The 24,795-nt window shown below is 46.4% G+C and overlaps 1 protein-coding gene across 3 annotated transcripts in view; it reads left to right on the forward strand.

The window, feature by feature from the left end:
- The first annotated feature begins 452 nt into the window (after nucleotides 1-452).
- The window catches only part of LOC140409230 (protein FAM53A-like), a 148,503-nt gene continuing 124,160 nt past the window's right edge, over nucleotides 453-24,795 (forward strand). Inside the window, exon 1 of one of the 3 annotated variants that reach the window (XM_072497535.1) lies at nucleotides 453-521. The gene's annotated coding sequence lies outside the window, so the exon portion shown is untranslated. Of the gene's footprint in view, nucleotides 522-1,005; nucleotides 1,182-24,795 lie in introns of those variants that run through there. The other 2 variants (XM_072497537.1, XM_072497538.1) reach the window with 2 other exon arrangements.

The raw sequence follows: 24,795 nt of genomic DNA on the forward strand, positions 1-24,795 counted from the left end.
TTCAAAGCACGCTGATTCCGGGCGCGCTGCATTAAGACGCGGTTTGTAGCCTGGGATCCAGAAGGTTAATGGGATGAGCAATATTGCACTGATGGTTGTTTGAAATGCTGTGTGTTTTATCCGCTCTGAGTTATTGAGCGGCTGCAGCTCCCACGAGGTTCCATTGTTGATAATCTGGGACCCCGGACCGGGACTGCACCATCCCGGGCAGGCAGGAGTTTGAGGGGGGTGGATAGAGGATTGGGTTGATTCCTCACCGCCCCACTTAAAACAAATAACAGCGCCGCAAGGATCGATTTCACCCGTGAGAATTGTTTCTATCAGAATCGAGGCGGTGCCGTCGAGGATGCCGCGCACTCGGCGTTTATTCAGTCCGGACTACCCGTCTCTTCCCCCCCCATGACGCTGCGTGAGTGGTAGATGCCGAGGTTATAAAAGTGGCCGCGCTGCCTCGGCGGCTCAGTTCTCCTGGCGGTTGGGAGAAAGATGCAAATGTGAATGGGAGCTGCTGTCTTATACTCGTACGTTGCTCACCTTTATCATAAACCAATGTGCCTGTATTCCGAGACAGAGGGGTGGGTGGAATGGAAAACCGGGCAAGAATTTTTGTTAGAAGGCGAGCTTGATGTCCTGTAATTTGGTTGGAGAGATGTGTTGCATGTCCAGGTATATGAAAGGGCCGGTGCAGTAACGAGGATATAGCGGCTCAGAGGAAGGGTTTTTTTTTTACGGACTGGTTTTTATTGTTGCGGGGGGAAGGGGAAAGCGACTGTTGGGGCCTCTCGTCTGGAGCTCGCACGGCCTTGTGGGGGTTGTAGTTTTTGTATTCCGGCGAGGAGATGCGTGGGAAGCGGGAGGAACTCCATCTCCCGGCATTCCGCTTGGTTACGCCTAGGCGGGTGGGCTCTCTCTCTAAGGTGACGGGGAGGGGAGGAGAAGAGCCATCTGATTGACGGCTGCGCTGAGCCAATCTGACTTGGGGAGGACGCGCAGCTGTGGAGAGGAGGGGGGCGGGTCTAAAGCGCTGGGGAATCAGGTTGAGTTTTGCTCCCTGGGCTTGTGTGTGTGTTGTGGATGGGAGCTTGAGGCTCTCCAGAGAAAGGGGGGAGGTGGATGGCACCCTGTTATTCAGCACCTCTCAGAGGGAAGTTCAGCTTTAATGGACACGGTAAGAAATAACGGTGAGTGCCTTTTAAGGAAAGCAATTTTTTTGAGGAAAAAAAACATTCTTTTTTTATGGATTGGCTAGTTACATTTGGGAAATGAATACAGCAGGAATATGAATTCAATTTTTGATTAGTCTCTTGTTAATTTGAAAAAAAAAGTACGCTGATTAATAGCCAATGTTTATATCTACCCTGGATGGTTTTCTTCAACATTTAAAAAAAAAAAAGTGAGCTGGATGGTTTTTCCAATAATTTTTTGACCCTTGTGTGTGTTTTATATGTGCGTGTTGTGTATCTGGCTTTAATTGACATATTTGCTTTAGTATCTATAAAATGAAAATTTTGGTTGCAAAAAAATGTGTCCAGACTGGGTGAACATCAAATAAATAATCAGGTACATCTTGGATCACTGTTCATCTTTGTGTCCTTTCTCTGTGAAAGTGTTTAATGATGTCATTGTGGTGTTGCACTGAATCCTTGTTTTTATACCATGGCTGTTGCTATTTTGCAACAGGAGCTGAATTGTTTCTGAAGCAATTTTGTAGCCAAAAAATATTGCTTTTTATACTTCAACAGTGTCGAAACATTGGATGTGTTTTGATGTCTTTTTTCATATGAGCTGTATTGAAAGATAGGACTCTTAGGATTCCTGACATATACTGAGAATGCAGTGTGACATACAGACGGCTAGCAGCATTCCACCAAAGTCTCTTTGAGTGGGAATGTGAAGGGTTTTTCAGTTGTTCGCCCATATGTAAATCATGAGCAGTCAATCCTAAAAGAGCTATTCAATGATTTATGAACTTATTGCATTCAATGGTATGTGACTTCAGTATTAGGAAGATTCAAAATGTCGTTTGAGGCCATGTATGGCTTTGCATTTTTGAATTTTCCCATTTGGCAAGTCTTTTTAGTGAATTTCGCTGTTGAAAAATTGAAGTGAGTTAGTCTGAAATTCGGGGTTGGCCAGTCTTTTGTGCTGATGGAAACCAGCTTTGCTAAACTGCAACCACAATCTGATTTTTGCAAAGTCAATCTAGCTTGATTAAAGAAATACTTTAATTGTGGGCAGTAAAATTTCCCTCCAGGGCGATTCCATGAGATGTATGCAGGTTTGAGAAATTGTGTTGTTGAGAAAATAGACTCCATTGGTAAAGGTGGATTTCAGGGAAATAAACTGACTCCCATTCTGAAATGAAACCGCATGAGCAGCATGTCGTCATTTTAATTCACTTCCAGTATAATGTGGTGAGCTGTACATCTATTGGAAATCTGCTTTTAATGATGTTGAAAAAGTCTGAGCAAATGAATTTCATATCCTGTAACAGTAGGTCTGCAGCACGCTTTAACATGGGGATAGTGCCACAAGAAATAACATTGATGGCCAGTCCCTTGATCTAGATGTGGGCATGAAAGCAGAAGTAGTGACTCTACGAATGATGGACACTAACTGATATGCACCAGAAAAGATGTATATGGAGTCAACAATTGGTAAATTCTTTATTATAACTCAGCTATGCTTAGTAATCCCATTAATCTTGGTTTTATCTCCCATTTTCCATTGAAATGTTTGCAAGGCCGTGGTTTCCTCAGAAAAACTGGGAAAGAAAAATTCACAGCATCTGATTCTAAACTTAGTTTTTAGATTTAGAAAATCAATTTTACCAAAAGTGACTTTGTTTTCCTGTGTACTGAAGGAAATAAATTTGTTTTGGATACCTTAATGGTGCCCATCTCAGTTTGCAGGTTGACATGTTAACCCAAAATCTTATCTTTTCCTCTCTTGTACACCTTTTTGTCATCTTGGTTGCATTTGTTCAACATATATCAAGAAAGACGTGTATCACTTGCATACGAATTAGGAGCAGGAGTAGACCACTTGGCCCTTTGAGCCTGCTCTTCAATTCAATAAGATCATGGTCTGATTGTAGCATCAACTCTCATTCCCCCTCCCACCCCCAACATCCTTTCACCTTGCTTATCAGGAATCTATCTAGCTCTGCCTTAAAGTTGTTCAAAGACTTCACTTTCACTGCTTTCTGAGGCAGAGTTCCAAAGACTCAGACTCACTGAGGAAAAATTGTCTTAATCAGCCTTAAGTGGTGGGCACTTATTTTTAAACTGTGACCTCAATCTAATTATTCCTACAAAGGCAATATCCTTCCCATGTCCACCTAGTCAAGACCCCTCAAGATTTTGCATTTAATCAAATCATCTCTTGCTCTTCTAAATTCCAGCAGATAAATGTCCAACCTGTCTCGCCTTTTCTCATAAGACAACCCACCCCTTTGGCTTATTAGTCGAGTAAACCTTCTCTGAACTACTTCCATCCTCATTTACAACCTCCCCTAAATAAGAAGACCAATATTGTGCACAGTACTCCAGGTGTAGCCTCACCTGATGCCTTGTACAACTGAAGCGTAAACTCCCACTTTCGTATTTAATTTGCCTTGCAACACAAGATACCATTCTTTTAGTTTTCATAATTACCTGCAGTGCCTATATATTAACCTTTTGTGGTTCATGCATCAGGACACCCAGATCCCTCTGCATCTCAGAGCTCTGCAATCTCTCAATTTAGTTAGTATACTTTTTTAACCTTCTTACCAAATTAGACTAATTCACATTTTTCCACTACACTCAGTTTGCCAGATTTTGGTACACACACTTAACCTACCTATATTCCTTTGTAGCCTTATGTCCTCTTCACAACATACTTTTCTATCTTTGCTGGAAGTGCTGATGACACAAAGTTAGCAAGCATACCTTTGGCCCCTTCATCCATGTCCGTTTACATAAATTGTAAAGTTGAGGCTCTGGCCTTGATCCCTGAGAAATCTTGCCAACCAGAAAGTGACCCATTTACGACTATTGCTTTTTGTTAGCCGGTCAATCTTCTATCCATGCCAATGCGCTACCCCCAATACCAAGAGCTTTTATTTTTTCCAAAAGCCTTTGATATGACATCTTATCAAAAGCATTATGGAAAATAAGTACAGTATGTCCACTGGTTTTATGTTATCCATTGTTATTTCTTCAAGGAAGTCCAATGAATTGGTTAAACCTGATTTCCCCCTCAAAACCAAGCTGACTGCCTGATGCATGGTGGCGCAATGGTTAGCACTGCTGCCTCACAGCATTGAGGACCTGGGTTTGATCATGGCTCCAGGTCACTGTCCGTGTGGAGTTTACACATTCTCCCTGTGTCTGCTTGGGTCTCACCCCCACAACCCAAAGATGTGCAGGGTAGGTGGATTGGCCCTTATTGGGAAAAAAAAAGACTGCCTGATTACCCAGAATTTATGTAAGTGCCCTGCTGTAATGTATTTAATAGCTTACAATATTTTTCTTATGACAGATAAACTAACTGGAGTTACATTTGCTATTTTCCAATCTAATGGAACATTCTCCAAATTGAGGGAATTTTGGAACATTTAAGTGAATACATCAACTATCTCACTTGCCACATTTAAGATCTTATAATGAAGTCCCTAGTTTCCTACAATGCAGAAGGAGGCCATTAGGCCCATCAAGTCTACAACTACCCTCTGAAAGAGCACTCTACCTAGACCCTATGCCTGTAACCCGGTGCATTGATCATGGCCAATCCACCTAACCTGCAGATCTTTGGACAGTGGGAGGAAACCCACACAGACACCGGGCGAATGTGCAAACTCCACACTGTCACCAGAGGCTGGAATTGAACCCAGGTCCCTGGTGCTGAGAGGCAGCAGTGCTATGCTACTGTGCTGCCCACTAGGATCCAGGGACTTGTTAACCTGCAGCTCCGTTTGCTCAATACCACTTCTCTTGTAATTGTCTTGCCCCCCCCCCCCGCCCTCCAATTCCTGATTTACAGTTTTTACTGGGTTGTTGCTTGTATCCTCTAGAAGTGAAGACTGATGCAAAATACCTGTTCAATTTATCTGTCATCTCCTTATTTTCCATTATTAATTCCCCCCACTTTCTCTTGGACCAATGCTCACTTTGTTTGTGTTTCTATTAGAAATATTGATAGAAACTTTTCCTGTCTGTCTTTATATTTCTAGCCAGCTTTCTCTCATACTCTTATATCCCTTCCTTTATTAATCTTTTAGTCAATCTTTGCTTTTAAAAAAATATTCTGACTTGCCCACCCATCTTTGCTCAATTACATACTTTTTCTTGAGTTTAGTGCTGACTTTTAAACTTTTTTAGGTAACCATGGTTGGTGGGTCCTCTGCTTGCAGGAAATACTTCTGGATTCCTTTATCCTTCCACCATGAGTTATGTAGTGAATAGTAGTACAGTTTGCCATAACCTTTGCATGAACCAGACGTGCACAGTCTGGTATGAATAACCTACAGTTGTTTAGCTTTCGCAGGCATTGCACAATTTAGGCCAAAAAATGAACTCTGGATTTTTTGCTCCAACACTTACCTATCATCCATGAGTATTAATTTGTTCTAGTGGGGGAATGTTGTATTTCTTTACCCATGGTTGGAAGAAAGTTCCAGCAGGATTGCCAACTCCTAATCTTTTAAATAAAAAGTAAATGTTTGAGGGTGTATGTCTTGATCACTTAGCAACTAAAGGAAATTGCATTGGGTTCTGCTGCTTTGAGATCACTGTTCGGGTCATGCTGAAGGGCTGAATTATAAGCTTCAGTCATCCATTCAAAAAAGGAGTAATGACTGTAATAACCTCTAGTACACAGTGTAAAGTTGTTCTGTAATACTTCTTTTGGAATGGGAGACCGGGTGAGTAATAACTCTTTAAATTTAGAGCACTGGTGTTGATTCTTAAAGGGTGAAAACGCTATAGAAATATTCATGGTCAAATAATTTGTGTTTGAGAATGTTTCTTAAATAAAATGGATTTTACTAAAAGGGTAGCTTCTTTGCCATTATTAGGTTGATGCTAATGTTAGGAAATTTTACAGATGGTATTTGAACTCTAGACTCCAGAAAATGTTTATTTCAAAATAAAAACAACCTTGAATGTAAGTCTCTGTGCATTTTCTGCTTATGTGCAAGCACACTCACAGTTAGTTATGACATAGGAGCAGGAGTAGACCAACCAGATGGAGCCTGCTCTACCATTTAATTAGATCATAGTTAATCACAAGACATCTGATTAAATCTAGGAAAGCTGTAAGTGGTTTACATTGCTTTGGCACTGGCATGTCCAAGTCATTGGCTTTTCGGGCTATTTCCCCCCTGTGGAAGCTTTGGTTTTTTTATCTACTTGTATTTTTGTATTCTGTTGGTTCTCCAGTTTGATCTGGATGTTTGTAAAGTACTGCTTTCAGCAATGCTCTGGTTACATTTGACATTTATCCAAGTTCATTTAGAATTAGTTTGAGATGTATACAGGTTTATTGGCAAGTTCATTTAAACTGTGGGCCTGCAGGCTTTTATGGTAGCTATTCAACAATGACCCGCAACGAGTTTGCCTACTCTTATTGAGGTTTGCAGTGCTGGTGCATGGAGAATTTTTAATACCATTGTAAGAAATGTTTATCTGGATGTGATCTAGGTCAGTCAAATTGGTGACTTCATCTGACAGACTTGAGTATAGAGCTGGAAGTATTTGGCTGTGTGGCGTGGGTGCTGATCCTCAAAACAGCAAACTAAACACTCCACGTTGGCCCTCCAATGTATGTAACAGGGTAGAACGTTCCTAACTGAGCATGTGAAAGGCTTTGCAATTTATCTTGTCTCTGTCATTAAGTCAGTGGAAACTATTATCAGAGCAGCATCAGCTTCAACAGAAAACAAGTGATCCTGACTGGTGTATCTTGTGCTGTATTTATTTCTGTGTAGCCCTGCTTCCATGCTGCTCCTTCCCACTGTTAGCCCCTGCTACTGCACTCTGAAAGATAGTCCGTAACAAAGCTGCAAACCACAGTTTAAAAAAAAAAGTAATCTGGCGAACTGTGATACGTTGCATGTTTTATTTTTAAACTGGACCTTCTTGAAATTCATATGCCATTCAAAATGTAATCAAGATATGGGCATTTAAGCGATTTGCAAAGAGGAAATAAAGGCAGCTGTTGAAGTTTCAGCACTAATCTGAGATTTATTTTGTTCACTTATGTAAAAGCTGGGGCAAGTCAGTGCGCCCTTTTTCAGGAGGATGCAGTTGAGACTGGAAGAAAAACGTGAGCATTGTGTTTGCTGCAATTAACACACATACCCTTGAGCTTTCTTGTCCTCCTTTTTCTAAAATCATGAAAGACCAAAGCAGAACTACAGATTCCTTTCAGATAATTTCCGATAACCTTGTATGAAATGTGGGTGAATGTTGCCCCAATTGAAGGGGAATCACTTGGGGAAAGGTTAATGTGTGCTCTGCTAGTAATTCTCTTCACCTGTGTGGAATGGTCCCTCAGCATGGCCAAACATTTGCCCTAAAATGGCTGCATTGGCGGTCAGAATGATGGTGACTCAGATGGTGACGCATTGCTTCATTTAGTGAACTGCACACCGCCATGGGATGACGAGGAATATCTTGGTGAGCAGTATGTGAAGAAATCAACAGCTTTCTTTTTGTTAGCTCTGGAATAGCGTCCACAGACGCGGGGCACTGAATTGTGTGTTCTAGTTTTAACAGCTAGTGATTTCAAACTGGACATGGAACATGCTGTTATTTTCCCCCAATTTTTAGAAATATTTTCTCTCATTTGAAGACACATTTCTCAGCCAAGGTGAGGTGGGGAGGGGGGGGGGGGGTGAGAGAGAGGGGGCAGAGTTGGGCAAGTAGTGGAGTGGATAATTTTCAGAGTCGCGATTACTACTCCTGGGTGACCAGAGTGATTAATTCTCCTTTGATTCAGGACATTAAGTTGAGGGCTATAAATCTGGTCAATGACTTGTTTGATAGTTATTGTAGTGGATGGCCACAGTGAGGGGCAATAACATGCAAATGTCCTCTCCCAATGCCAGGAGATAATTTTGTGGCCCGACCTCAGGAAAGATAAAAACACACTTAAAAATGCTGTTTTTTTTTAAACAACTAGTTCACACACCACCTTTAAGGTTAGGAATCTGCCACCTCTACTTGGTGATTCAGCTATATGATATGGTTTACATCATCCACCTCTCCAAGGCAACCTTGCCAAGCCAAGAATAAACTTTGAATGTTATCTCTTGCCTGTGTGATTTTCTGAATAGGTTCCTCCGGACAGAGATGTAATTAAATCAAAAGTTCTTGTTGAGCAGTCCGTCTCCAGTCAGAGTGAAATCCACGTCTGTGCTGGGATGATGTGGAAATTATTTATAGGCCGGAAGATAACCATTGTTCTTTGGCCAAATTGCAATCTGTTTTTGTTGCTCTGGAGCATTTAATTTTTTTGCACTAATGCATTGCTTAATGTTTGAAAGTGTCAGGCGCACAGCTATTTAAACTGAAATTGTAAGAAATGCTTTTTTGCCAAATTCGGTGTTGCTGCAAAATAGCAACATTCAGGAAACTTAAGTGGGAAAGCTATCTTGAAATCAACACTTGTGGTGAGCTGATTTTTGACTTTCAAAGCTAGCTTTTGCAAGATTTTGTTTTGCATTAAAGCTTTTTTTTAAAAAAAAAAATGTTTTTATTAACGCATTTATAAAAATATATATATATATCTCACACACACATCAAACACAACCACAACCAAAAAGAGAACAATGCTACGATTCAGATAACCTCTTACATAAAAGACCTCAAAAAAACTCCATCAGCCCTAACAAGACTAAGACCACTTTTCCCTTCCTATCCTTCACCATCCCAATCTCCTTCGCCGCCTCCTGCTTCCTCAGTTGATGAGCCAACATCCTACTCTCCTTCTCCCCATACTCCTAGACTGCGCCTCTACCTTACCTGTAGACACCAGCCTGAACTCCATCTGGAGTTTCTGCTGCTCTTTCGACAACCCAGCATCCGGAGCCTCTGAATACTTCGCCATCTCTGCCCACGTTCTCCCCGTGTCTGCGTGGGTTTCCTCCGGGTGCTCCGTTTTCCTCCCACAGTCCAAAGATATGCAGGTTAGGTGGATTGGCCATGCTAAATTGCCATTAGTGTCCAAAAAGGTTAAGTGGGAGTTGCGTGGATAAGGTAGATATTTGGGCTTGAGTAGGGTGCTCTTTGTAAGGACCGGTGCAGACTCAATGGGCCGAATGGCCTCCTTCTGCACTCTAAATTCTATGATTCTCAGTCCATCTTGTCCCTATGTGCCCGTAGCAATATAAACTCACCCTCTCTCCCGCCGGTCCATTTGAAAGCCCACCCAATGAGGTGTGTGGTCTGAGACCACAGTTGCCGAATACTCCGAGCCAATCAGCCCCGCCAGCAGAGTCTTATCCATCATGAAGTAGCCGATCTTGGAGTACACCCTGTGCACATGGGAGAAATACAAAAATTCCTTTGCCTCAGCCTCCCAAACCGCCATGGGTCCACTCTCTCCTTTTACATAGATACATAGAAGATAGGAGCAGGAGGAGGCCTTTGACCCTTGGAGTCTGCTCTGCCATTCATCAAGATCATGGTTGATCATCCAACTCAATAGCCTAATCCTGCTTTCTCCCCATAACCTTTGATCCCATTCTCCCCAAGTGCTATATCCAGCCACCTCTTGAATATATTCAATGATTTAGCATCAGCTACTTCCTGTGGTAATGAATTCCACAGGCTCCACCACCCTTTGTGTGAAGAAATGTCTCCTTATACCTGTCTAAAATGGTTTACCCTGAATCCTCAGACTGTGGCCCCTGGTTCTGAACACACACATCATTGGTAACATCTTCCCTGCATCTGCCCTGTCTAGTCGTGTTAGAATTTTATAAGTCTCTGAGAACCCCCCTCATTCTTCTGAACTCCAGCAAGAACAATCCCAACCTGGTCAATCTCTCCTCATATGACAGTCTCGCCATCCCTGGAATCAGTCTGGTAAACCTTCGCTGCATTCCCTCGAAAGCAAGAACATCCTTCCTCAAGAGAAGGAGACCAAAACTGCACTCAATACTCCAGGTGTGGCCTCACCAAGGCCCTGTATAATTGCAGCAACACATCCCTGCTTCTATACTGGAAACCTCTCGCAATGAAGGCCAACATACCATTAGTCTTCATTACCGCCTGCTGCACCAGCATACTTACCTTCAAGGACTGGTGCACAAGGACACCCACATCCTGCTGCACACTCCCCTTTCCCAATTTACAACCATTCAGGTAGTAATCTGCCTTCCTGTTTTTGCTTCCAAAGTGAATAACCTCACACTTATCCAAATTATACTGCATCTGCCATTGATTTGCCCACTCGCCCAACCTTTCCAGATCATGCTGTAGGATCCCTGCATCCTTGTCACAATTCGCCCTCCCTAGCTCCCTTGCCAATGCCAATCCCCTCCCTGACAGTGGACATGACCAGCCCAATTTAGGCTAAATGACAGTATCAGAATTCCCCATCCTCCCCATTATCAGCCGGTGTGAGTCGAGGTCTGGAATCTTTCCTAACACCCATCTCATGAATTTGGGGCACAGGCATTCACCAAGACCACTGGCATCCATTCCAGTTTCCCACTCACCATCACAAACCTTCCCCCTCCCACCCGCTATTATATTCCCCACCTCAAACGCTACCTGCTTATTTATTAGCACCGTCACCCCACGCGTCGTCTTGTCTAATCCTGAGTGGAATACCTGGCTTTCCCAACCTTTCCTTAGCCTAGTCTGATCCCCGATCTTATGGTGCGTTTCCTGTATTAAAAAAAAATGCCACATCCGCCTTTATGGTCCTCAAATGCGGGAATGCGCGCGGCCGCTTGACTGGCCCATTCAGTCATCTCCCATTCCATGTAATCAGTCAGCCATAGCCCCTCTTGGGCTGACCCAAGTCACGCAACTCTTCAGGCCCGCCCTCGGATGCCCACCGTCACCAACCCCCTCCTTATCGCGCTTCAACAATCTCATCCCTGTCAGCAGTCCCCCCCTCCCCCCACCCCCCTAAGCAAAACAACAATCCCAACCCCTTCTAACACTGAGCACCTGCTCAACCCCCCCCCCCCCCCCCCCCCACTGTGCCCCCGTGACCTAGGTCACCCAGCTAGCCTGACGGCCCTTGCCCACATTGCCAAACATCCTACCCCCCACTGATTCCCCTCCCTTGTGCAAACAATAAAAATAAGAAAAAAGTGGCACTCCCCTTGCTCGATCCTCCAGCATCCCACCAAAGAACCCCACAAGAAAGAAGAAAGACCCCCGAGTGAAAAGTCCTCCTCTGACCCCCCCCCCCCCCCCCAAAGAAACAGAGCAATAACAGCAGTAACAAAAACAACCCCATCAAGGGGCAGAGAGAACCACCGTCCCCTCACACCTTCAAAGTTCAGTGCCCTCCTGCCAGTCCATTGAGTCTCTCAAACTCCATTGCCTCCTTCGGTGCTTCACAATAATACTCGCAACCATTGTGGGTCACCGAGAGGTGGGCCGGGTACAGCATCTCGAACTCCACCCCCTTCTTAAAGTGGGCAGTCTTAACTCGGTTGAATCCCGCTCTCTTGGCTAAGTCCACTCCCAGGTCCTGGTATACCTGGAGCTCGTTACCCTCCCAGGCTGCCTGGCCCACCTCAAGATCTTCTCCTTATCCAGGAATCGATGTAACCTCACCACCATCGCCCTTGGCGGCTCGTTCGCCTGCGGCTTCCTCATCGGCGCCCTATGCGCCCGATCAATCTCCAGGGGCCAGTCAAATAGCTCTCCCAATAGCTTCTCCAGCATTTTGGCCATAAGAGCCTGTGTCCGCTCCCTCGATGCCATCTGACATCCCCACAATTCTCAAATTCTGTCTCCGGGAGCGGTTCTCCAGGTCCTCCACTTTCTCCTTGAGCCGTTTCTGGGTATCTCTCAACATCCCAATTTCGGCTGCCACTGAGGTAAGCTGCTCCTTGTGCTCCCCCACTGTCTCCTCTATCTTCTGGCTCTAGGTCTGCAGCCTGAGCTCCACATGGTCGATCCCCGCTTTCAGTGGGTCTAGCACCTTCGCCAGGTCCTCCAGAGCCTCCTTCCTCTGTTGACTGAACTTTTTGTTCAGAAAGTTCACCAACAGCCCCGTCGACCATTGGGCTGGTAGGGCCGACCCATTGCTTTCTGCCATCTTTTCCCCCATGTCGCACTCTGAGTTTCTTGCTCTTGCAGCTCCTTGCATCTAAACCCACTTCTGGTCTGCAAATCCATTCACCGGTGGAGTACAGTCTTCCTCCGTTACCCCTGCATCCTTTTCCTTCAAAACATCTGTCCAGCAACCAGGCAAAAGAACCGAAAAGACAGCCTCAAGCGTGTGCTGCCAAATGTGTGACTACTCACTCCATAACCGCCACCGGAAGTCCTCTTGCATTAAAGCTTTTAATGATTTATACACTGACCCCAAATCTCTCTGCTCCTCCACAGTTTCTAATCTCAACATTTGGAAAATGTTCTGGTTTGCCTTTCTCCGATACAAAGTGGATAATCCCACCCATATTGGCCTCCTGTGTCCATTTCCCCCACTTGCTTAGCCTGTGTCACCAGCCAGCTTTTTACTTTCCATTATCTGCTTCCATTGAAATCCATCCATTCATTTTTTAGCTTCATTATTTACAGCCAAACAGACTAAAACTGGGACAGAAACGTTATGTTAAAAATTAAGGTTCATTGGATTATTGTGTATTTTAAGAGGGAAACGTCATGGTGGCACAGTGGTTAGCAATACTGCTTCACGGCTTCAGGGGACCCGGGCTCAATTCCAGCCTCGGGTGACCGTGCGGAGTCTGCACTTGTGTCTGCGTGGGTTTCCTCTGAGTACCCCAGTTTCCCCCCACAATCCAAAGATGTGCAGGTTAGGTGGATTGGCCATGCTAAATTGAGCTTCAGTATCCAAAATGTTACATGGGATTACTGGTTACGGGGATAGGATGGAGGCATGGGCTAAAGTAGGGTGTGCTTTTCAAGGGCTGGTGCAGACTCGATGGGCTGAAGGGCCTCCTGCACTGTAAAATCTATGACCTAAGATTCCTGGCTTTGCCTCCAATTCATTGCCAAGTTATTGATGTGGGTGGTCCAGTTAAGCTTGTCCTTCCTGTCCCCTTCTCCCACTCTTATTGTTGCTGCTTTCTGTCATTTTCCTCTCCTAGCCCTTGCCTCTTGGTTTTTCCTCACCATTTCCCTCTTCCTTTTTACATTTCCCTTTCCCCCTTGGTCTGGTTGCCACACTGCCACCAGGTTTTTGGCAGTGGGGAACTTTTTTATTTTGAAAATATATTTATTCAAAATTTTCAACAACCCCCCCCCCCACAAGAAAAAGAAACAAAAACACAACAAGCAGAAATTATACATTGGATTTCCCCCAAATACAATAACCCCCATATAACAGTAAAAAACACAAATACGGAAACCCCCCACCTTAACCCAAACGCCACCCCAAAAGAAACACTCCCTTTTCTCCCCCCCCCCCCCCCCCTCCCCCTCCCCTGGGCTGCTGCTGCTGACCTCCTCCTAACGCTCTGCGAGATAGTCTAGGAACGGTTGCCACCGCCTGAAAAACCCTTGCACAGACCCTCTCAAGGCAAACTTTATCCTATCCAGCTTGATGAACCCTGCCATGTCATTGATCCAAGCTTCCACACTAGGGGGCTTCGCATCTTTCCACAGTAGCAAAATCCTCCACCGGGCTACCAGGGACACAGGCCAGAATACCGGCCTCTTTCGCCTCCTGCACTCCCGGCTCGTCCAATACCCCCAAATAATGCTAATCCCCAGCTCGGCTTGACCTGGGCGTTCACACCTTGGACATAGTCCTCACAAAACCCCTCCAAAACCCATCCAGCGCCGGGCACAACCAGAACATATGGACGTGATTTGCTGGGCTCCCTGAGCACCTCCCACATCTGTCCTCCACCCCAAAGAACCTCCTCAACCTCGCCCCTATCATATGCGCTCTGTGAGTAACTTTAAACTATATTAGGCTGAGCCTGGCGCAAGAGGAGGAAGAATTAACCCTACTCAGGGCATCAGCCCACAGACCCTCATCTGTCTCCTCCCCAAGCTCCTCCACCCACTTGCCCTTTAACTCCTCCACCGAGGCCTCCTCCTCCTTCCTGCAGCTCCTGGTAAATCGCCGAAACCTTGCCTTCTCCAATCCATACACCCGAAATCACCCTGTCCTGAATGCTACGTGCTGGAAGCAGCGGGAATTTCCTCACCTGCTGACTCACAAACGCCCTCACTTGCATGTACCTGAAAGCGTTTCCCGGGGGTATCCGAAACTTCTCCCCAGCGCCCCTAGGCTCTCAAACGTCCCATCGATAAACAGGTCCCCCATTCTTCTAATCCCTGCCCGATGCCAGCTCCGAAATCCCCCATCCATCCTTCCCGGGACAAATCGATGATTCTCCCGAATTGGGGACCAAACCGAGGCTCCCACCTCACCTCTGTGTCGCCTCCACTGCCCCCAGATCTTCAGTGTCGCCGCCACCACCGGACTCGTGGTGTACCTTGTCGGCGAGAGCGGCAGCGGCGCCGTCACCAGCGCCCTCAGGCTCGTGCCCACACAGGACACCATCTCTAGCCTCTTCCACACCGCCCCATCTCCCTCCATTACCCACTTACGGATCATCGCCACATTGGCTGCCCAATAATAGCCATGTAGATTCAGCAGCGCCAGCCCCCTGTCCCTGCTACTCTCCAGAAACACCCTCTTCACCCTCGGAGTCTTATTCCTCCACACAAATCCCATGATGCTCCTGCTTACCCGTTTGATGGGGATCAAAATGGGAAGGCACTGGAACACAAAGAGAAACCTCGGAAGGACCGTCATTTTGATCGACTGCACCCTACCTGCTAGTGAGTGGCAGCATATCCCATCTTTTCAAATCCTCCATCTGCTCCACCAACTGCGTCAGATTGAGCTTGTGCAGGGCCCCCCAAATCCTAGCTACTTGGATCCCCAGGTACCGAAAGCTCCTTTCCGCCCTCTTCAGCGGTAGCTCGTCTATCCCCCTTCCCTGGCCCCCTGAATGCACCACAAAGAGCTCACTCTTCCCTACGTTGAGTTTATACCCCGAAAAGTCCCCAAACTCTCTAAGGATCCGCATGACCTCTGCCATCCCCTCCACTGGATCCGCAACATACAACATCAGGTAATCGGCATACAACGACACCCGGTGTCGTCGTCCCCGAACCAATCCCCTCCATTTCCTGGACTCCCTCAGTGCCATGGCCAGCGGCTCAATTGCCAGTGCAAACAACAAGGGGGATAAGGGACACCCATGCCTCGTCCCCCGGTACAGCCGAAAGTACTCTGACCTCCGCAGGTTCGGAGCCACACTCGCCACATGAGCTCTATCTAGCAGCCTGACCCAACTGATGAACCCCTCCCCGAACACAAACCTCCGCAACACTTCCCAAAGATACTCCCACTCCACCCGATCAAAGGCCTTCTCCGCGTTCATAGCTGCCACTACCTCTGCTTCCCCCTCCACCGAGGGCATCATAATCACATTGAGGAGCCTCCGCACATTAGCATTCAGCTGCCTACCCTTCACAAATCCTGTCTGGTCCTCATGAATCACCCCCGGGACACAGTCCTCAATTCTCGTAGCCAGCACCTTCGCCAGCAACTTAGCGTCAACATTGAGGAGCGAGATTGGTCTATACGACCCACATTGCAATGGATCCTTGTCCCGCTTCAAAATCAAAGAAATCAGCGCCCTGGACATTGTCGGGGGCAAGGTCCCCTCCTCCCTCGCCTTATTAAAAGTCCTCACTAGCAACGGGCCCAGCAGGTCCACGTATTTCCCGTAAAATTCAACCGGGAACCCATCCGGACCCTGGGCCTTTCCCGCCTGCATGCTCCCCAATCCTTTAACCAGCTCCTCCAACCCAATCGGTGCCCCCAAACCAGCCACCTGCTTCTCCTCCACCCTCTGGAACCTCAGCTGATCTAGGAATCGTCGCATCCCCTCCTTGCCCGCTGGTGGCTCAGACCTGTACAGATCCCCATAGAAGTCCCTAAATAGCTTGTTTATTCTCGCCACACTCCGCACCATATACCCCCCACTATCCCTAACTCCACCAATCTCCCTCGCTGCCTCCCTCTAACGAAGCTGATGTGCCAGCATCCGACCCGCCTTCTCCCCATACTCATACGCCGCCCCTTGCGCTTTCCTCCACTGTGCCTCTGCTTCCCCCGTGGTCATCAGGTCGAATTCTGTCTGGAGGTTCCGTCGCTCCCTAAGTAGCACCTCCTCGGGGGGCCTCCTGCATAACTCCTGTCCACCCTTAAAATCTCCCCCACTAACCTCTCCCTCTCCCTCCTCTCTCTCTCCTCCCTGTGGGCCCTAATGGAAATTAGCTCTCCCCTGACCACCGCCTTCAACACCTCCCAGACTACCCCCACCTGCACCTCCCTGTTGTCGTTGGCCTCCAAGTATCTTTCAATACACCCCTGCAACCGCCCGCACACCCCCTCATCCGCCAACAGTCCCACATCGAGGCGCCACAGCGGGCGCTGGTCCCTCTCCTCCCCCAACTCCAGCTCCACCCAATGGGGGGCGTGGTCCGAGATGGCTATGGCCGAATATTCTGTTCCCTCCAATTTTGGGATTAGCGCCCTACTCAAGATGAAAAAATCTATCCGGGAGTAGGCTCGATGGACGTGGGGGGAAAAAAGGAAAATTCCCTGGCCAGTGGCCTGGCAAACCTCCATGGATCCACTCCCCCATCTGGTCCATAAACCCCCTGAGCACATTGGCCGCAACCGGCCTCTTGCCCGTCCTGGACCTAGAACGGTCCAGTGCTGGGTCCAGCACCGTGTTGAAGTCCCTCCCCATTATCAAGCTTCCTACCTCCAGATCTGGAATCCGACCCAGCATGCGTTTCATAAATCCGGCATCATCCCAATTCGGGGCATATATGTTCACCAGTACCACCCGCACCCCCTGCAACCTACCACTCACCATCACATATCGACCTCCATTATCCGCTACAATATTCAGTGCCTCGAACGACACCAACTTTCTCACCAGTATTGCAACCCCTCTGTTCTTCACATCCAGCCCTGAATGAAAGACCTGCCCTACCCATCCCTGTCTCAGCCTAACCTGATCTGCCACCTTCAGATGCGTCTCCTGGAACATAACCACGTCTGCCTTCAGTCCCTTTAAGTGCGTGAACACCCAGGCCCTCTTGACCGGCCCGTTCAAGCCCCTCACATTCCACGTTATCAGCTGGATCAGGGGGCTACTCGCCCCCCCCTCCCCCCTGCCAACTAGCCATCTCCTTTTCTAGGCCAGCCACGTGCCCGCGCCTCTTGCACCCTCCAGTCCCCCAGGCAGCGGAACCCCGCCCCGACTACCTCTCCTACTGCCAGTTCCTCTTTGGCCAATGCAGCAGCAACCCAGTTTCCCCCCAGCCCCCCGCTAGATCCTCATCTAGCCATTTTGCTCCCCCCATGACACTCCCGTAAGTCCGCTGACTCCTGCTGACCCCGGCCTCTCCTGCCATTCCATCGACCCCCCAGTGTGAGAATTCCCCCCCCCCCCCCACCCCTTGGCAATCAGTGTGCGCTCCTCTCCAGCACCGCCCCATCCTCCCCTAACGTGGGAAAAAGCCCGCGCTTTCTGTCTGAGCCGGCCCGCCCCCTCTGGCGCAGCTCCTTTTTTGCAGCCTTACCCAACTCCCCATCCCCAAGCCTCCACCCCCCCCTTCCTCCGTGGGGCCCTGCCCCTCCGACACCGACGCCCACACTCTTCCCCCAGCCCCCAAATCTAGTCCATTCACCCATCCCTACCCAGCACCAAAACAAAAAGAACATTCCCCAAACGCAGTAAACCCCCCCCCCACCCACCCACCCCCACGACAAACCCTCAGTTTGAGTCCAACTTTTCAGACTGGATGAAGTTCCATGCCTCATCAGGCGTCTCAAAATAGTGGTGCCGATCTTGGAACGTGACCCACAATCGTGCTGGCTGCAGCATCCCGAACTTCACCCCCTCCCGATGGAGAACCGCCTTAGCCCGGTTAAAATCAGCCCTCTTCTTAGCCGCCTCCGCACTCCAGTCCTGGTAGATTCGGATCTCCGTGTTCTCCCACCTGCTGCCCCGTTCTTCTTTGGCCCATCTCAGGACGCACTCTCTGTCCATAAAGCGGTGGAACCCCACCACTACAGCCCTTGGCGGCTCGTTGGCTTTGGGTCTCCTTGCCAGGACCTGATGAGCCGCATCCAGCTCCTGGGGCCTCGGGAAAGCTCCCGCGCCCATCAGCGAATTGAGCATCGTGCCAATATATGCCCCGGCATCGAGCCCCTCCACTCCTTCAGGGAGACCCAGAATCTGAAGATTCTTCCTCCTCCAGATCCTCAAATTTTTCCTGCCACCTCTTATGCAGCGCCTCGTGCGCCTCCACCTTCACCACCAGGCCCAAGATCTCGTCCTCGTTCTCCGAGGTTTTTTGCCGCACCTCCCGGATCGCCGCCCCTTGGGCCTTCTGGGTCTCCACCAGCTTGTCGATCGACGCCTTCATCGTCTCTAGCAATTCTGCCTTCAGCTCCGCAAAGCAGCGTTTGAGGAACACCTGCGACCACTGCGCCCATGCTGCTTGGTCTCCACCCGCTGCCATCTTGCTTCTTCTCCCTCGCACTTTCCGCTGCACCAGAATCACTTTGTTAACCGCTCCACTCCTGGTCCAATCCATACAGTGCCAGGGGAACCTTGCTGTCACCTTCCCACACTGGGAGCCGTCGAACAAATGCCTTTGGAGCCCCTCTAAAGAGCCCAAAAGTCCGTTCCTGGCGGGAGCTGCTGAACGTGCGACCTACCTCGGCATAGCCACAACCGGAAGTCTTCGTCAGTGGGGAACTTACTATTTGCTTATCTTCACATTCATGATCCATCAACAGAGTACGCCAACTTTTAATTCTCGTGTGTATTTCACCCACCATTAGAGGCCGTGCCTTTAGCGGGCTACTTCCCAAGTTATGTAAATCCCTCACTTTCAGGAGAGATTAAAAGAAAATTTGGGATGTGGAAGGGAGACTTGTGTTGAAATTTGAAGTCCACAGAACCTTTCGGGCAACTCGGAGCCTGGCCATTTGTAAACTGAATCTGCGTTTCTGACTTGCACTTGAGAAATTACTGACCTGCAAATGCAGTACGTCATTTTGGGAATGATTGGTGCCACTGTTCTTACCAGTTCGCTCAACGTTTTTGTTTTTGCTTGCCTATCTAAGATTTCTCGAGATTTGGGGGTGGGGAGGGAGGCTGTCCTGTGTGGGACGGAGCTTTTGAATATAGGGAAGCTAATCATACCTTGTGCAGAAGCGTTATACAGGTACTCATTAAAATTGTAAAATCAGTGTCGAGGCAGTACTGGCAATCCTCCAGTAACTTAGATAAAGAGCGTTTACCCTGTTAGCCTCAATAGCCTGTGTTGGCAAAGCTATTTGACTGCATGTGATGTCAGATCACTGGAGGTTGAGGACTATTGAGTAGATGGCCTAGATATGGAGAAATAACTCACTGAAATATTTATTGATTATCCACTGCAGCACAGAACTATGAGCCTTGACTTTGACCCGAGGTCATGTGATAACTTGTTTAGAAGTGCCAGGTTTCATCAAAGGCTTTGGTGTTATTCAATGATAGGGGATTAAACAAACATTTTAGCAGCTTGGTGAATGTTGAGATGAACTCTTGATGGGGCCACAAAGAAGATTGGACCTGGTGAGTTAATCCTGTGATTTATTTCTCACAAATGGTTGTTGCAAGTGAGATCCAGCTTCATGACAGTTCAGAAAAGTTCTTGCCTGTTGTATGCTGAGTGAAATACTTCCCTGGCTTTAATTCTTGCTAGTATCAGCTTTGCTGAAGGATCAATCTTGAGTGGCATGTAGAATGAAACTGCAGGAAGGAAACCAGTTTCGGTGATTAGTTAAAACCTGGTGCTGATCAGAATTGAAACTTGCAGTTGAATGCTTTGCCTTGAGCTCAGCAGCGATGCCCTTCATGAAAATGTTAACAAAGCAGTTATCTTTCAGAACCTTGGGCTGAAAAATAAATTTGAGGTTTCCCTCTTAAAATGCGCAATAATCCAATGAACCTTGATTCTTAAGATAATGTTTCTGTCCCTGTTTTAGTCTGTTTGTCTATAAATGGATGGATTTCAATGGAAGTAGGTAATAGCCCAAGGAAGAACTATTCACTTTTGGCAAAGATGCGGATCTGGATCCTGGAATTGTTTAATGGATTAGTCAAAATTAGGAGATGGGGAGAACTGACGTTTTGCAAACAGTGTTGTCTGGACTGCTCTGCTGGAACTTTTCACAGCTGTCTAGAATGTCAGCAGAGTTTTCAGAGCAGGTTGTTGGATATGGTTTGCCCTGAATCCTGCACCGTGAGATCAAAACTTGTAATAAAAAGATTTCATCAACTAGGCAGGAAGAAAGCCTCCAGGATGAGCTGCTTAATTTTATTAAAGATAGTTAACACAACATGGTCGAGGTATGTGCTCGATTCCCTCTTGTTCTACATATGATCCTGCAGTTGCAGTTTACATCTAAATAGGTCATTTGCCAGAGCTTAGCTTTCTTGGGTCCAGTGATATTTGGCACAGGTCATTGCAAGCGTGCTTAAAAGATGCCCAAAAAAACCCAGTTAGGTTGGTGATTATATTGAATGAAAAACACACACTTTTCCAGCAGTGGTCAACGTTTCCTCTGGAGGTTTTCACTTTATGCTGTTACAGCATCAAGTAGGGTTTGAGCCTCTATCCTAAATCCTTCATTTTTGATTTCATTTTTTCATGTTGGGCAGTGTCAACATTATAGCTCCATGAACATTTGGTTGGGTGCTCATAATTGTGTGCTACAAGGCGCATGAGGGTAGTTCGTGTCTTTCTGCTAGTCACTTGACTCTTTGAATGATTTCGTCTCATCTGACAGTACTTCAAGGAGAGATTTGGAAGCAATAATATTCAATGTTGCTTATTATTGCTTGCCCTTGAACAGGTATTTGTCAATGGTTTTGATCCTATCTGATGTTAACCAAACTTTCTTTTGTTCAACTTGGTTCTATTCAAATGTAACTTAATGAGAAGTTGTCTTTGTTGTTTTCTATTTGTTCTTGGTGTGGCTAGCAAGGCTGGTATTCCCACGCTGTTGCTTTGGCAAGAGTGGCTTGCTTGGTTCCTTCAGACGGTAGTTAAGAGGTGCCCATGTTGACGTACGTATAAGGAGGCCATACCAGCTTGGCAGGTTTTCTTTCCAATAGGACACAAGTGAACCATTTCGATTTTATGAAAATCCAACTGCTTTGTAGTTAATTTTAGTGTTGGCCAGCTTTTTTAATGCAAATTCTCAAACAGCCATGGTGGGATTTGAGTTTGTATTCTGTGATTTATTGGTTCAGACTGCTGGGTTACGAGTGTAGTAACATGGCTATTACATTATTGTATATGTGCACAAAGTGTCACTTTTAAAAGGTTACCTGCAATGGTACAGTTGATGATTTTTTGACATCAACTCTGGCTGTTGTATTCCCATGCAAAAATTCTTTCCCATCCATGGAATGATTAGGTGGTTTTTATGCCTCTGCCAATCATAGAAATCATAGAATTTACAGTGCAGAAGGAGGCCATTCGGCCCATCGAGTCTGCACCGGCTCTTGGAAAGAGCACCCTACCCACGGTCAACACCTCCACCCTATCCCCATAACCCAGTAACCCCACCCAACACCAAGGGCAATTTTGGACACTAAGGGCAATTTATCATGGCCAATTGCCCTTCACTACAGAACTCTCTTCCTGGAACCTTGTATGGTTTGAGTTCCAATTTTTTGTACTAAGATCTTGCATTTGACAGCTGCTGTCTGGAAGCCATAGGAATGTTCATGTTTTTGGTAGCATGGGCCATTTGGGTGCCGACTAGGAAAACTTGGAGGGCACAGCAAGTTTAATTTATGTTCTAATTAATGTTAATCTGCCTATATCTCAATCTGCTTGAACAACAGGTTTAGGTGATTTAATTCCAACTTTGTCTGTAGGGCAGCAATGCGAGAAACTGACCCCTCCATATTTTCAGGCTTGCGGCTAAATAAAAATCAAATGGGGCTGCCAGTGGTTTGAAGGCCAGGGTGGAACATGGTTTCGGCACCCTCTTTTAATTCAAACTTCAGATACAATTTGCAGATCAGGTGGACAGTGGGGGCTGCATTTCTAATTTGCTGCATTTGTCCTATTACCCCCAGAGTATTTCCACAGTCCCTCCGTTTTCTTTCACGTGAGTTTCATGAGTTGCTGACATAGTATACTGGGTCTAAACAACATCGAGGGCCAAACGGCCTGTTCTGTGCTGTACTGTTCTATGTTCTATTCCCTGTACGTCTTTGCACCTGGCTCTGCAAATGCCTCTGGTCATCAGCTGCTGAAACCCTCAGCCATGTCTTTGTTACATCCAGACCTGATTCTTCCAATACACGACTGGTCAGGTATAATGGTCCACCCACTATCACCCTGTTCACCGGCACGCCTGATCTCTGGTTAAGCCATGTCTTGACTTTTAAAATTTTAATTCATGTTTTCAAATTCCACCTCCATGACCTCACTCCTCCTCTTCACCTCAATAATCTCCCAGCTCCACAAGCCACTGAGCTATCTGCACTCTTCTAATTCTAGCATCGTTGATTCTAATCGCTCTACCATTGGTAGCTGTACATTCGTAAATTCCCTCCCAAAAGTGCTCTGGCTCTTTACCTCTCTTTCCACCTCTTAGACCAAGCTTTTGGCCATCTGCAGTAATACATTTGTGGTTCAGTGTCTCATTTACTTTAGTGCACACTTGTTACATTAATGGAGCTGCATAAATACAAGTTATTGCTTTGAAAGGATAAACATTTTTAAAAGGTATAGAATATACTTAATCCATTTTGATAAACTTTTTGCATTACCAGCTCTTGTGGCTAATCTTCCTGTTTGGTTAATTTAGCACATATCAGATGAAATTATGGTTTGTGGCTTGACATTACACATGTGTAGGAAATGAGGCTGCTTTAGCTTGTCAGATGGCATTGACTAAGTGATGCGTTAGTGCAGAACTATAATGAGTTCAGTCCACACAATTCTGAAGTATATGGAATCAAAAGAATAATACAGAACAGGAGCGATGAATTTTATTTTTTACGTTGCTTTTGTTTGTCGTGCCTCTTTTTAATATCAACAATAAAATGAAACACTCAGCTGCATTTAACCAATGGTCCTTCATTGAATCTGCATTGCTTTAGGTTTTTATTCTTTCACAGGATGAGGGCATCACTGTCAAGGCTCGTGTTTGTGGCCCATTCCTATTTGCCCTTGAACAGCTCTAATGGCTTGCCGCACCATTTCAGAGGCAGTTAAGACTCAACCACATTGCTGTGGATGTGGAGTCACATGTAGGCCACACCAGCTAAGAATGACAAATTTCATTCCCTAAAGGCCATTAGTGAACCAAATGGGTTTTTACGACAATCGACATTGGTTTCACGGTCACCATTACTGACGCTAGTTTTTCAATTCCAGGTTAGGCGGTATGGTAGCACAGTGGTTAGCACTGTTACTTCACAACGCGAGGGTCCCAGGTTCGATTCCCACTGGGTCACTGTCGGTGCGGAGTCTGCACGTTCTCCCCGTGTCTGCGTGGGTTTCCTCCGGGCGCTCCGGTTTCCTTCGCAAGTCCCGAAAGATGTGCTTGTTAGGTGAATTGGACATACTGAATTCTCCCTCTGCGATCCCGAATGGGCGCCGGAGTGTGGTGACTTGGGGATTTTCACAGTAACTTCATTGCAGTGTTAATGTAAGCCTACATGTGACAACGGTTATTATTATCATTCAAATTCTACAGCTGCCGTGGTGGGATTTGGACCCTTGTACCCAGAACATTAGTCTGGGCCTCTGGATTACTAGTACTTTAACATTGCCACTATGCTGTCGTCATGGTGTTTTGGACTGTAGTGTACATTCTTTTGCAGTGAATGGCAGGAAGATATTTAGTCCAGTTTCAGCGGTGAAATATTTTTTCCACTTTGTGAAGCCCCTTGTTTCTCCTGCTGATATCTGCTAAAATTGCACTCAATCAAATTACACATGAAAAATCAAGAACTAAAGATTGATTCTTGTTCATAATTGTGATTGAATTAATGTATAAAAATAACTTAATTCCACTCAATGCTAAAGCCGAACGTTGATTTAAAGTCTCAAATACTCAGCAATAAGCTCACCCTTCATTTAAAACAAAAAAGGAAAATAATTGAACTGCAGATTGTCAGTTGAGCCAGGAGCTTTCAAAATGTGAAATGTTGGTTGAAATTGAATTTCTGCAAATGGCTATCATCTTCGGGATCTTATTGACAATACAGAAGCTTTAGAAACTGCGTACTTTAATTATGCCCTCGCTTGACGTTTTCAAAATGAAAAGGTATAATTTTGCTACTTTCGAGCAGCTGCATTTAGTTTTCAAAATCTTGACCTTTTTCAAAAAAAAAAAAGACATATTACACTAAATATAGGGGATAGCTTTTGTGTTGGAAGGACTTGTTCCAAAATGGCAGCTTTTGGATCATGAGATTTTCAGGCCAGGTAAAGACTAGAAGTCTATTTAAATTCTGTTTTGTTT

Source organism: Scyliorhinus torazame, chromosome 3 (assembly GCF_047496885.1).
Source record: "Scyliorhinus torazame isolate Kashiwa2021f chromosome 3, sScyTor2.1, whole genome shotgun sequence".
Lineage (NCBI taxonomy): Eukaryota > Metazoa > Chordata > Chondrichthyes > Carcharhiniformes > Scyliorhinidae > Scyliorhinus > Scyliorhinus torazame.